Source organism: Puma concolor, chromosome F2 (genome assembly GCF_028749965.1).
Source record: "Puma concolor isolate L17-30 chromosome F2, mPumCon1.1.hap2, whole genome shotgun sequence".
NCBI classification, from domain to species: domain Eukaryota; kingdom Metazoa; phylum Chordata; class Mammalia; order Carnivora; family Felidae; genus Puma; species Puma concolor.
This window is the reverse complement of record NC_141684.1, coordinates 65,254,120-65,263,624: the sequence shown is the minus strand read 5'-3', so window position 1 is coordinate 65,263,624 and position 9,505 is coordinate 65,254,120. Positions and strand designations below refer to the sequence as shown.

Below are 9,505 nucleotides of genomic sequence, written 5' to 3'. Positions count from 1 at the left end.
AGCAATCACCATAATAGAAAAAAATTGATAAGTTTGACTTATCAGAATTAAAAACTACTTAACAAAAGGCATTAATAAACTGAAGAGGCCTGCCACAGATCTGAAGAAAATATATATTGTGAAACATGTATCTGATAAGGCACTGGGATACAAATATATAAAGAGCTCCTACAATTCAATAATAAAAAAAATAGCTTGAATTGAATAGACACATTAACAAGCATATGAAACAGGCATGTGAAACTGTGGTCAACATTATTGGTCATCTGGGTAATGCAAATTAAGACTACATAGACATACCACTACACACACATCAGAATGAAATGATTAATATTAGAAAGATTATCAGAACCAAATTTTGGTAAGGATGTGCAGCAACTGGAAATCTCATACATTTTTGTTGGGAATGTCAAATATGACAGCTATTGTGGCAAAAGATCTAGTATTTTCTTGTAAAACTAAATATACATGAACCTATGATCCAGCAATTCCATCTCTAGGTATTCATTTACTTAGGAGAAATAAAAACATAAATGCATATAAAAAGACTTGTATAAAAATATTCAAATTAGCTTTATTCATAATGGTCCAAAGTGGAAAATATCCCAGAGATCCTAAAATAGGAGAATGCATTTATTCATACGGTGGAATACTACTCAGCAATGAAATGAATCAACTATTGTCAGGCAACAGTATGACTAAATCTCAAAAACATTATGTTTAGCAAAAGAAGCCAGACACAAATTGTACATACTATATTATTTTATTTGTATGAAGTTTTAAAACAGCCAAAATCAATCAATGACGGAAGAAAAGTTGAACAGTGTTTTTCTTGGAGTGGAATTTGTATTGGTAATTGGAAGGGACTCGAATGATCTTTCTGGAGGGATAGTGATGTTCTATACTGATGGGCTTTGGGTTATACAAGGATTTGCACTTTTAGAACTCAGAAAAATCTGTGCATTACATTGTATGTAACTTTTACGTGAAAAGAAAAATAATATTGAACTCTAGTTAATGACAGAAATGCTGAAGTACTTAGGGGGACATACACTTATCTACAAGTTATCTTAAAATGCATAAAAGCATGCAATGCATCAATGTAGGAATAAATATGCAAAAAAGCAGGTATAGTAAAATGTTGACACTAGAATCTGGATGATGGGTATATTGGCATTCACTCTAAAATTCTTTCAATTTTTGTATGTGTTTCAACATTTTGCTAATAAATTTCTTGAAAAAAGTCCTATACCCAAAATTTTGAGAGAGAAGAGAAAACATAGCATTGGGGTATGCCTGTGGGGTGCTGGAGCTGGAAGGGTCTGTTCTGGCGGTTAAGACGATGTTATAGATAGATCTTAGAAGAACTGCCAACATGTCTGAAGTTCAAGAAACCACTAACTGCTTCTTGGATGTGAACCTTCATGAAAGAAACTGGCCTCAGAAGTGAGTCTAAGCATCTGCAAGTCACTAGTGGAGCCACTGAACCTACTGGTTTTGAACAAATGGCTGCAGATGAAATGAGAGAGAAATTGAGCTCATCATACAAACTCTGCAGAAATGAAGTGAGGTATATTCTGACATTTCAGTGAAAGTCTGGCTCAGGCTTATTGTCTGAGATCAGTTGATCACTTATTTGTGATTGTTCATGAGTTTGAAGATTACCAGTTCAAAGAAACAAAAGAAGAAGTGTTAAAGGATTTTGAAGAATTGGCTGGAAGCTCCCATGCTCAGACCCTTTAAAAATATGGAAAATTAACACCAGTTTCAAGGAAAAAAATACATAAAAAGATAAATCAGAATTCAAGTAAAGGTAAGATTGATAATGGATGAGGAGACAAAACAGATGACAGAGATGTTAAAAGAATTCGAGAACACTAGCTTAGATTCACATACCTTAGACTATTATGAAAATTCAGCTATCAAAAAGATACCAACATTAGTAGGTAATGACTTGGCATCTTGCAAAGATAAGACTGATGAAAGCTCAGAAGGAGAAACTGATCCTCAAGTGTTAAAGTTTAGAGTCATATGCAATAGGGCAGGAGAGAAACACTGCTGTACCTCAAATCAGGCTGCAAGAAATTCTAGGTGTGCTGTTCAGGATTAATTGAAGTAGAAAGCTGACATGACCAACTTTGAGGTGGAGATTCTTGAATATCCATGATAACCAAATCTTTGTAGGCATTGCATTGACAGAAGAGAGTGTCCACCGAAGAAACAGCTCACATCTTGGAGCTACAATTCAGATCTACTCTCACCTATGGGATGCTCAGTCTCTGTGTCCTCAACCTACTCATTTAATAGTTGAAAGGATGTATGGAACAGAGGCAATACCAATAGAGGGGGCTACAGAATGGTTTAATGGTTATATTGCCGGTGATAACAATACATTGGCTGTGAATAGGGCTGCCAATAATATCTCTTCTTTATTGACCAAGAGCTGTTCAATGGGATATCTGCAATTCCTCCCTGAGAAATGGCTCTGTGGATATTATTGTAACAGATATGCATTTGGAAAAAGGATAGCCTCCAAGAAGAGAAACTGATCTTTATCCAGCTTGCCTCCAGAGATAAGCGGTATCTGTAGACCTGAGACAGGCAGGGCTATCCTACTTACTCAGGACAAGAAATGCTCTCTACCAGGGCATTATCTCTGAAGTGACATGTGTGGCAGAAGGCACATAGTGTCTGGTTGAGCATAGAGGGTCTTCATGCAGTAGTTTATGTTCTGAAACATCTATCTCAAGCTGTTGATTATCCTTCAGGAGAAGATAGAGAAAGAGGAATTGTCTGGCAATGAAAAGAAGGAGGATGTTTAACAGTATTTGTACTTCCCAACACTGGAAATGTCAGCATCGAGAACTTACACTGAGAGAAAAATAGTATTAACAAAAGTGCAGTTTGTGCTATTTAAACCGGCCTAAGGCTCTTCACCCTGGTTAGCAGAAGATGTGAATGGAATGTGATGGAATTGAACAAAAGCATATGAAGGAGCAGAGCTTTTCTTTGGATCTGTTCTGAAGAGGGAGCTGGGTGTTTAGTACTTTCCTTAAAATGCTTCAAAAATGCCTATAGAAAAGCCTACTAAAATGCTCTGGGATTTGGGTTTAGAACAATTTATTTTCAGGTTTTACAGCAGTGGCTGTTTTCCATTGGCCGGGTAGAAAGCTACCCTGGCCTAAAGGAAAGGGAGAGAATATAATGAGAGCATCTGAGGCCATAGCTCATTGCTTGTGTAGCTTGACTATTTTGTTCCTCAAGTTTTCATTACCTCAACCTTAAAACACAAAGTCCATGACAAGGTGAAATCTCACAAGATCTATGGGAAAGTTTGCCATCTGCCTTGTAAATTAAAATAGGCATCTGTTATTCAGATTAATACAGAGAACTGAAATAGAGGACTGGATTCATCAAAGGAATTGCACACTTTACTGTCAGTATAGGACATTTCCATTTTTAAATAGTAGCAAATGTACTGATAGATGAAGTATGGGACCAATAAGCCAGATTAAAAGAAAATTTATTTTCTTTCAGTAAAAGAAGAGAGAGAAAACAGAATTAAAAAAATAAAGACAAGATGCTATAGACAATGAGTATTCAGATAGCAAAAATCTCTTAAATAGTAGATCCTATCTCCTAAATACAGACAAAATTAACAGGAGGATGGGAAGGATGGGAAGCGATCTCCCCCAAAGACTCCCCCAAAATCTACCCCAAAGTTGGAAAACTAGAACAAAGATAAGAAAATTATAGAATTAGGCAACATTAACTCAGTGGTATTTCAGGCAGTGAGAATTGAAAACATGTGACAAAGGAAATTATCAAAGGAGGAGGAAGAGGAAACGTGGGGGGAGAAGGTGAGGGAGGAGGAGATGACAGAAGAAAATTTCCAATAACAGGTTGAAAAGAATGTGCTTTCCTCAACCGAAAGACTAAGTGCCTAGCACAGTTACTAAGAGAAAAATAAGTTACCACTACCAAGAAATTTCAGAATATTAGGAATAAAGATACGATTTGGAAAACGTCTAAGCATAGTTCAGGGGAGGGGCTGGGGTACGGGATGGGATGAGGAGGGGATCAGAAGAAGTTGTCACAAGCCTGGGGACCACAATGGAATTTGACTCTCAACTGCAATGCTGTTGTCAGGAAATGATGGAATTGTGCCTTCCAAATTCTGAGAGAATTATTTCCAATCTAGGATTTTATGGTCAATAGTCAAGTGGTGAGATTAGAACAAAATATTTTAAAAGATGCAACATATTGACCTTCGTGCACCCTTTCTCAGGAACCTACTGGGTGTTCAAGTAAATTGAATTTGTAGACCAAGAAAGAAAAGATATGGAGTTTGGGAAACAGAAAAACCTAACTAGAGAGCCAGGTGAAGTAAATTCCTAACATGATGGTACAGGGAAATCCTAGAACCGCGGCAGGGAAGCAGGACCAGAAAGCACACTTGCCCAGTTAGAAAAATAACATCCTGGGATTCTGGAAAGATTGTTCTAAGAAACAAAAGAGCCACATTTACCTACTGTTTATGAACATATTCTGGGGAGCTTTATTCACACTAATGGGAGAGAGTTTAGGCATAAATCAGTGGAAGCTACATAAGAAATGAATTAAGCAAAGAGGAGGCATTGATTGAAGTCAGGGAAATAAAGTTACACAAGGAAATGCTTCCTTCATTAATGAGTACATGGTCCAGCTGTGATTATTATATGACAATATTAATGTCAAATTGAATATGAACCTAACATGGTACAGAACCACATTAGATAAAGAGAGAAAGGGTGTATTAGGAAACTAAATCCTCATCTTTCATAGTATGAAGTCAATAGATATTAGTATTGAAAGAGTCACACATTAGTATATGTGGCATAAATTAGGAATATAATGGTAAATGCCAGAAGAAAATGAATTTCATATCTTTCCTCTGGAAAGCACAGATCAGGGGTGAAAAAGGGAGCAGAAGACAATTTTTTTCCATTAAACTCTAAAGTCTTTTTTCCATAAACTCTAAAGTGACTTGACATTTTAGTAAATAAATAATAAAATAAAATTTATTATGCAGTGATATGGAATTATATCATTCAGATGACTCTGTTTTTTGAAAAAATGTATTCCTCTAGGTCAAAATATATACATACAGGACTACTGTATTTCAAGGCCCTTCCCCCCCACCTTTATTGAGTTGGCAGATACAATTATATTTAAAGTGTACATTGGGATGATTGATACATGCGTACATTTGAAAGGATTTCTCCCATCCATTTAATTAACCAGAACATTATTTTATCTTAACAATTAAAAATAATTAAATTCTTTTACCTTAGAAATCAACTGTCTGTTAACCTTACATCTCTTTCTGAATCATGAATGATATGTAGTAGGAAAACCATTGAATTAGTAATTGATGTGTCCATCATATAGATTAAACCTGTTTTGGTAAGAGATTTTTTTTTCCTCTTCATGCTTGAAATAAAGTAATACTCCTCCACTCCCCTGTAAAACTATAAGTGAGGTTTAAAAGTTTAGTCAAGTAGGAGCACCTGGGAGGCTCAGTCTGTTAAGCATCTGACTTCCGCTCGGATGATGATCTCATGGTTCCTGGGTTCAAGCTCCGCATCAGGCCCTGCACTGACAGCTCAGAGCCTAGAGCCTGCTTCAGATTCTGTGTCTCCCTGTCTCTCTGCCCCTTCCCCCTGCTTATGTGTATGCTCTCCCTCTCTCTCAAAAATAAATAAATAAACATTTAAAATAAATAAATAAAAGTTTAGTCAAGTAAAATGTGGGATTGCAAACAATATCGCAAACAAACTTTTCCAGTCAGTCTTTGAGTTATGGTGTGAAAAAAGGAAACAATGTCTTTTATTAACTATGTATTATTACTAGCAGAATACACAGTTTCTGGGCGTGATAAAGCCCATAGTGGTCATAAGGTAATCACCTCCCATCACTGCCCTCCAGAAGAGAAGTGAATTTGGGCCTGCCTTGTGGAGAATGGACACTGCAGAGAACGGAAGCTAACTGGTTGTCATGTTATATTCAAATCCATGTTATTGTGGGATGTTCTTCCAGGTTTGTTGTATGGGCTATATGGTGAGGCTTAATCAGTTTATGTCAATTTAATATGACGTGTATTTTGTATTTGCTTAGTACAAAATATTATGATGTGTGTATGGCATGCAAGAACGTATGACAACACCCAACATAATAGTGGAATAGATAGTGTCACATGGTTTTTTTCTTAAGGTTTCATTCTAGTGTGGGGTCAGATCCCTGAGGCACAGTTTCTCAGAGCTGGAACACCCTCAGACATGCAAATTGTCTAGACTAAGAGACAGCTTTTTGCAGTATTTTGCTCAGATTGCCTCTTTGAACCTAATCAAGCTGAGGGACCTGTGAGCTGAGCAGGCAGGAAGTTGTGTGGCTGAAGCAGGGAGGGCTTGGGGAGTCATGGGGGAGGGAAAAGTCATCCTCCCCCACCCCCTTCTCCCCCAACCCTGCCAGCACTCTGGCCTTGTTCCATGTTGGGAGGAAGAATGTATCTGCATTTCTTTTCTCCTTCCTCACGTTTATTTTCTTCTCCATCTTATCAACTCTTAACATCCTTGCTCACAGCCCATGTAAATGCTTGGTTAGGCAGGTAATTTTTTTCCTGTGCCTGGGGCACAATGGACAATGACAATTTTGCTTGTATTCTGGGGCACAGAGATTCTTTTTTTTAATGATTATTTATTTATTTTGAGAGAGAGAGGAAGAGAGAATGTGTGAGTGGGGGAGGAGCAGAGAGAGAGAAGGAGAGAGAGAATCCTAAGCAAGCTCCCCACTGTCAGCTCTGGGGCATAGCGAGTCTTTTAGGTAAAAACCATTTAGTACTAGAATCATTTTTAAACTTAAAAAGAAGAGCTATGATGTTGGCATCGTCAGATGGTCCTGCTGGGGACTGAAAGAAAAAAAAATCATTATTTAAATATTCATGGGTAATACAAAAAAGAATTTCTAATATTTATTATCCCATTTTTTATTTGTCACATGATTACATGATACATGCTGTGTGTCAGATACAGTTCTAAGCATTTTTATAAATATTAACTCATTGGATCATTATACTAACTCTACAGGGTAGGTTCACTTTACAGATGAAGAAACCGAGGCCCAGAAAGATGAAGTAAATTGCCCAAGGTCACAAAGCTAGTGAGCAACAGAGTTGGGAATCAAACCCAGGTAATCTGTAGAGTCCCTACCGTTTATTGTTATTCTGTGCTGCAGTGTGGTGACTACTGAATACATGTGAAGAGAGTTGAATGGCTCATCATAGTTGCTAACTTGATTTCACTTATTTTATTTATGATGTCCAACATCTGGGAAGTTTAAACTTTAAAGATTGCTCAGGTGCTCAAAATGTTGTCAGGCATATAAGGGTCTGGCAGTACAGATAACCTGAAAACCCTCCAGCTACAAACACCAGGAATTGCTCAATAAATTATAACTAACATCCTTATAAATGCATGGCTGAACTGCTAAGAAAGGCAGGGAAATTGCCTTGGGCCAGAAATGAAGAAGGAACTGAAAATCAGGACAGTGAACTGCGGAGTTAACATTGTGTCTGCCATGGGGTATTTATCGTATTTGATCATATAGGGGCTTGAATTTAATACCAGTACAAGGAGAGAGAGTTGGGGCTGAGAGCCCCATCTTTATGGTGCTACTCCTTCAGTATGAGTGAGGATTCAGGCAAAGGGAACTCTCAAAAGTTGTGGGAAGAATTATAAATTTATACAACCACTTTAGAGAGCAATGTGACAATGTCCCGTGTATTTGAATATGTGCATCTTCATGACCAAGGCAATTCCTTTGCTAGGTTTATATGCTGGAGAAACTCTAGACCATGGGAAAAATCAGACATGGATGAGAATTTTATTGCAATGTTGTTTGCATTAGTAAAAACTTGGAACAGGAGAGTGGATAAATGAATTGTGCTATATTCGTTTAATGGAATGCACAGAGCAGTGAAAATCAATGTACTGTAGACATGTATCATCAGGGATAATTCTCCAAAGCTTCACTTTTGTAAAAAAGAAAGACAAATTGCAGAATATTTGTGGCATTAAACCTAAGAGCTGAAATGCAGAGAGTCAGAAAGGATAAAAAATAAATTGTCATTTTTAACCTCAAGTCGGAGACCAAAAAGGACTTCTCTTAAAAATGAAAGTCACGCCAGCATTGCAGATGTCATTGGCTTCCATTTGGCCCAGTATCTACCTTGCAGACCAGACCTTCCAAACAGGGCCTACAGCATGACAAGAAAGATAAAGTGGTGGCTTTACCAAATAGGAAATATTTTCATATTCTCATTTATTTCACCAAAACTCAAATCAACTCAATATATCTGTAACTCTGCTTTCTCTCCACACTACATCTTTGCCTCTTTCTGGCCTCACCAAGTGTCTCTCATTTCCTGAATCCACACAGAGATGCACATGGTCTCAAATGTGGGCAAAGTCATGTAATTTCCTTCTGCTTTTAAACTTGCATTTTTAGGGGCACTTGGGTGGCTCAGTCAGTTGAGCGTCCGACTTCAGCCAGGTCACGATCTCGCGGTCTGTGAGTTCGAGCCCCGCGTCAGGCTCTGGGCTGATGGCTCAGAGCCTGGAGCCTGTTTCAGATTCTGTGTCTCCCTCTCTCTCTGCCCCTCCCCCACTCATGCTCTGTCTCTCTCTCTCTGTCAAAAATAAACAAACATAAAAAAATTTTTTTTAACTTGCATCTTTAGCCCATCATGCTATTCACCAAATAAAGGCAACCTTTTTAGAATCTGTTTACAACTGTGTGTCTGTTTTATAGCAATATTTTTCTCTGTCACAAACAATTAAGAAAACAAAAACACAACAGGAGTTCAAGAGGACCTTAGAGCCAACAAAATTTAACAATTATTGTTATTCCTTAAAATAACATCTTTATTGAGATATAATTCACGCAGCAAACAATTCACCTGTCTAAAGTGTACATTTGAATGGTTTTTAGTATAATCACAGCGTTGTACAACCATCAGCACAATAAGTTTTAGAACATTTTCATCCCCCTATGATAAAGCCCACATCCACTCTATTTCTGCCATCTACTTTCCCCTCCTCAACCCTACCTCCCCCTGCCCCTCCCTCACTGCCTCCTGTTTTCTCTAAGCCCTAAGAAACCATGAATCTACTTTTTGTTTGTATGGATTTGCCTATTTTGGATACTTCATATCAGTAGAAGCATACAATATGTGGTGTTTTGTGACTGATTTCTTTCACTTAGGGCAAATGTTTTCAAAGTTCATCCATGCAGTAGCACATATCAGTATTACATTCACTTTTATTTTTTTTATTTAAAAAAAAAATTTTTTTTTAACATTTATTTATTTTTGAGACAGAGAGGGACAGAGCATGAATGGGGGAGGGGCAGAGAGAGAGGGAGAAACAGAACCGGAAGCAGGCTCCAGGCTCTGAGCCATCAGACCAGA

At 37.6% G+C, this 9,505-nt stretch overlaps 1 pseudogene; it reads left to right on the top strand.

The window, feature by feature from the left end:
• Positions 1 to 1,375: 1,375 nt before the first annotated feature.
• On the top strand, positions 1,376 to 2,803 carry LOC112859335 (tRNA (guanine(6)-N(2))-methyltransferase THUMP3 pseudogene; annotated as a pseudogene).
• Positions 2,804 to 9,505: the final 6,702 nt, after the last annotated feature.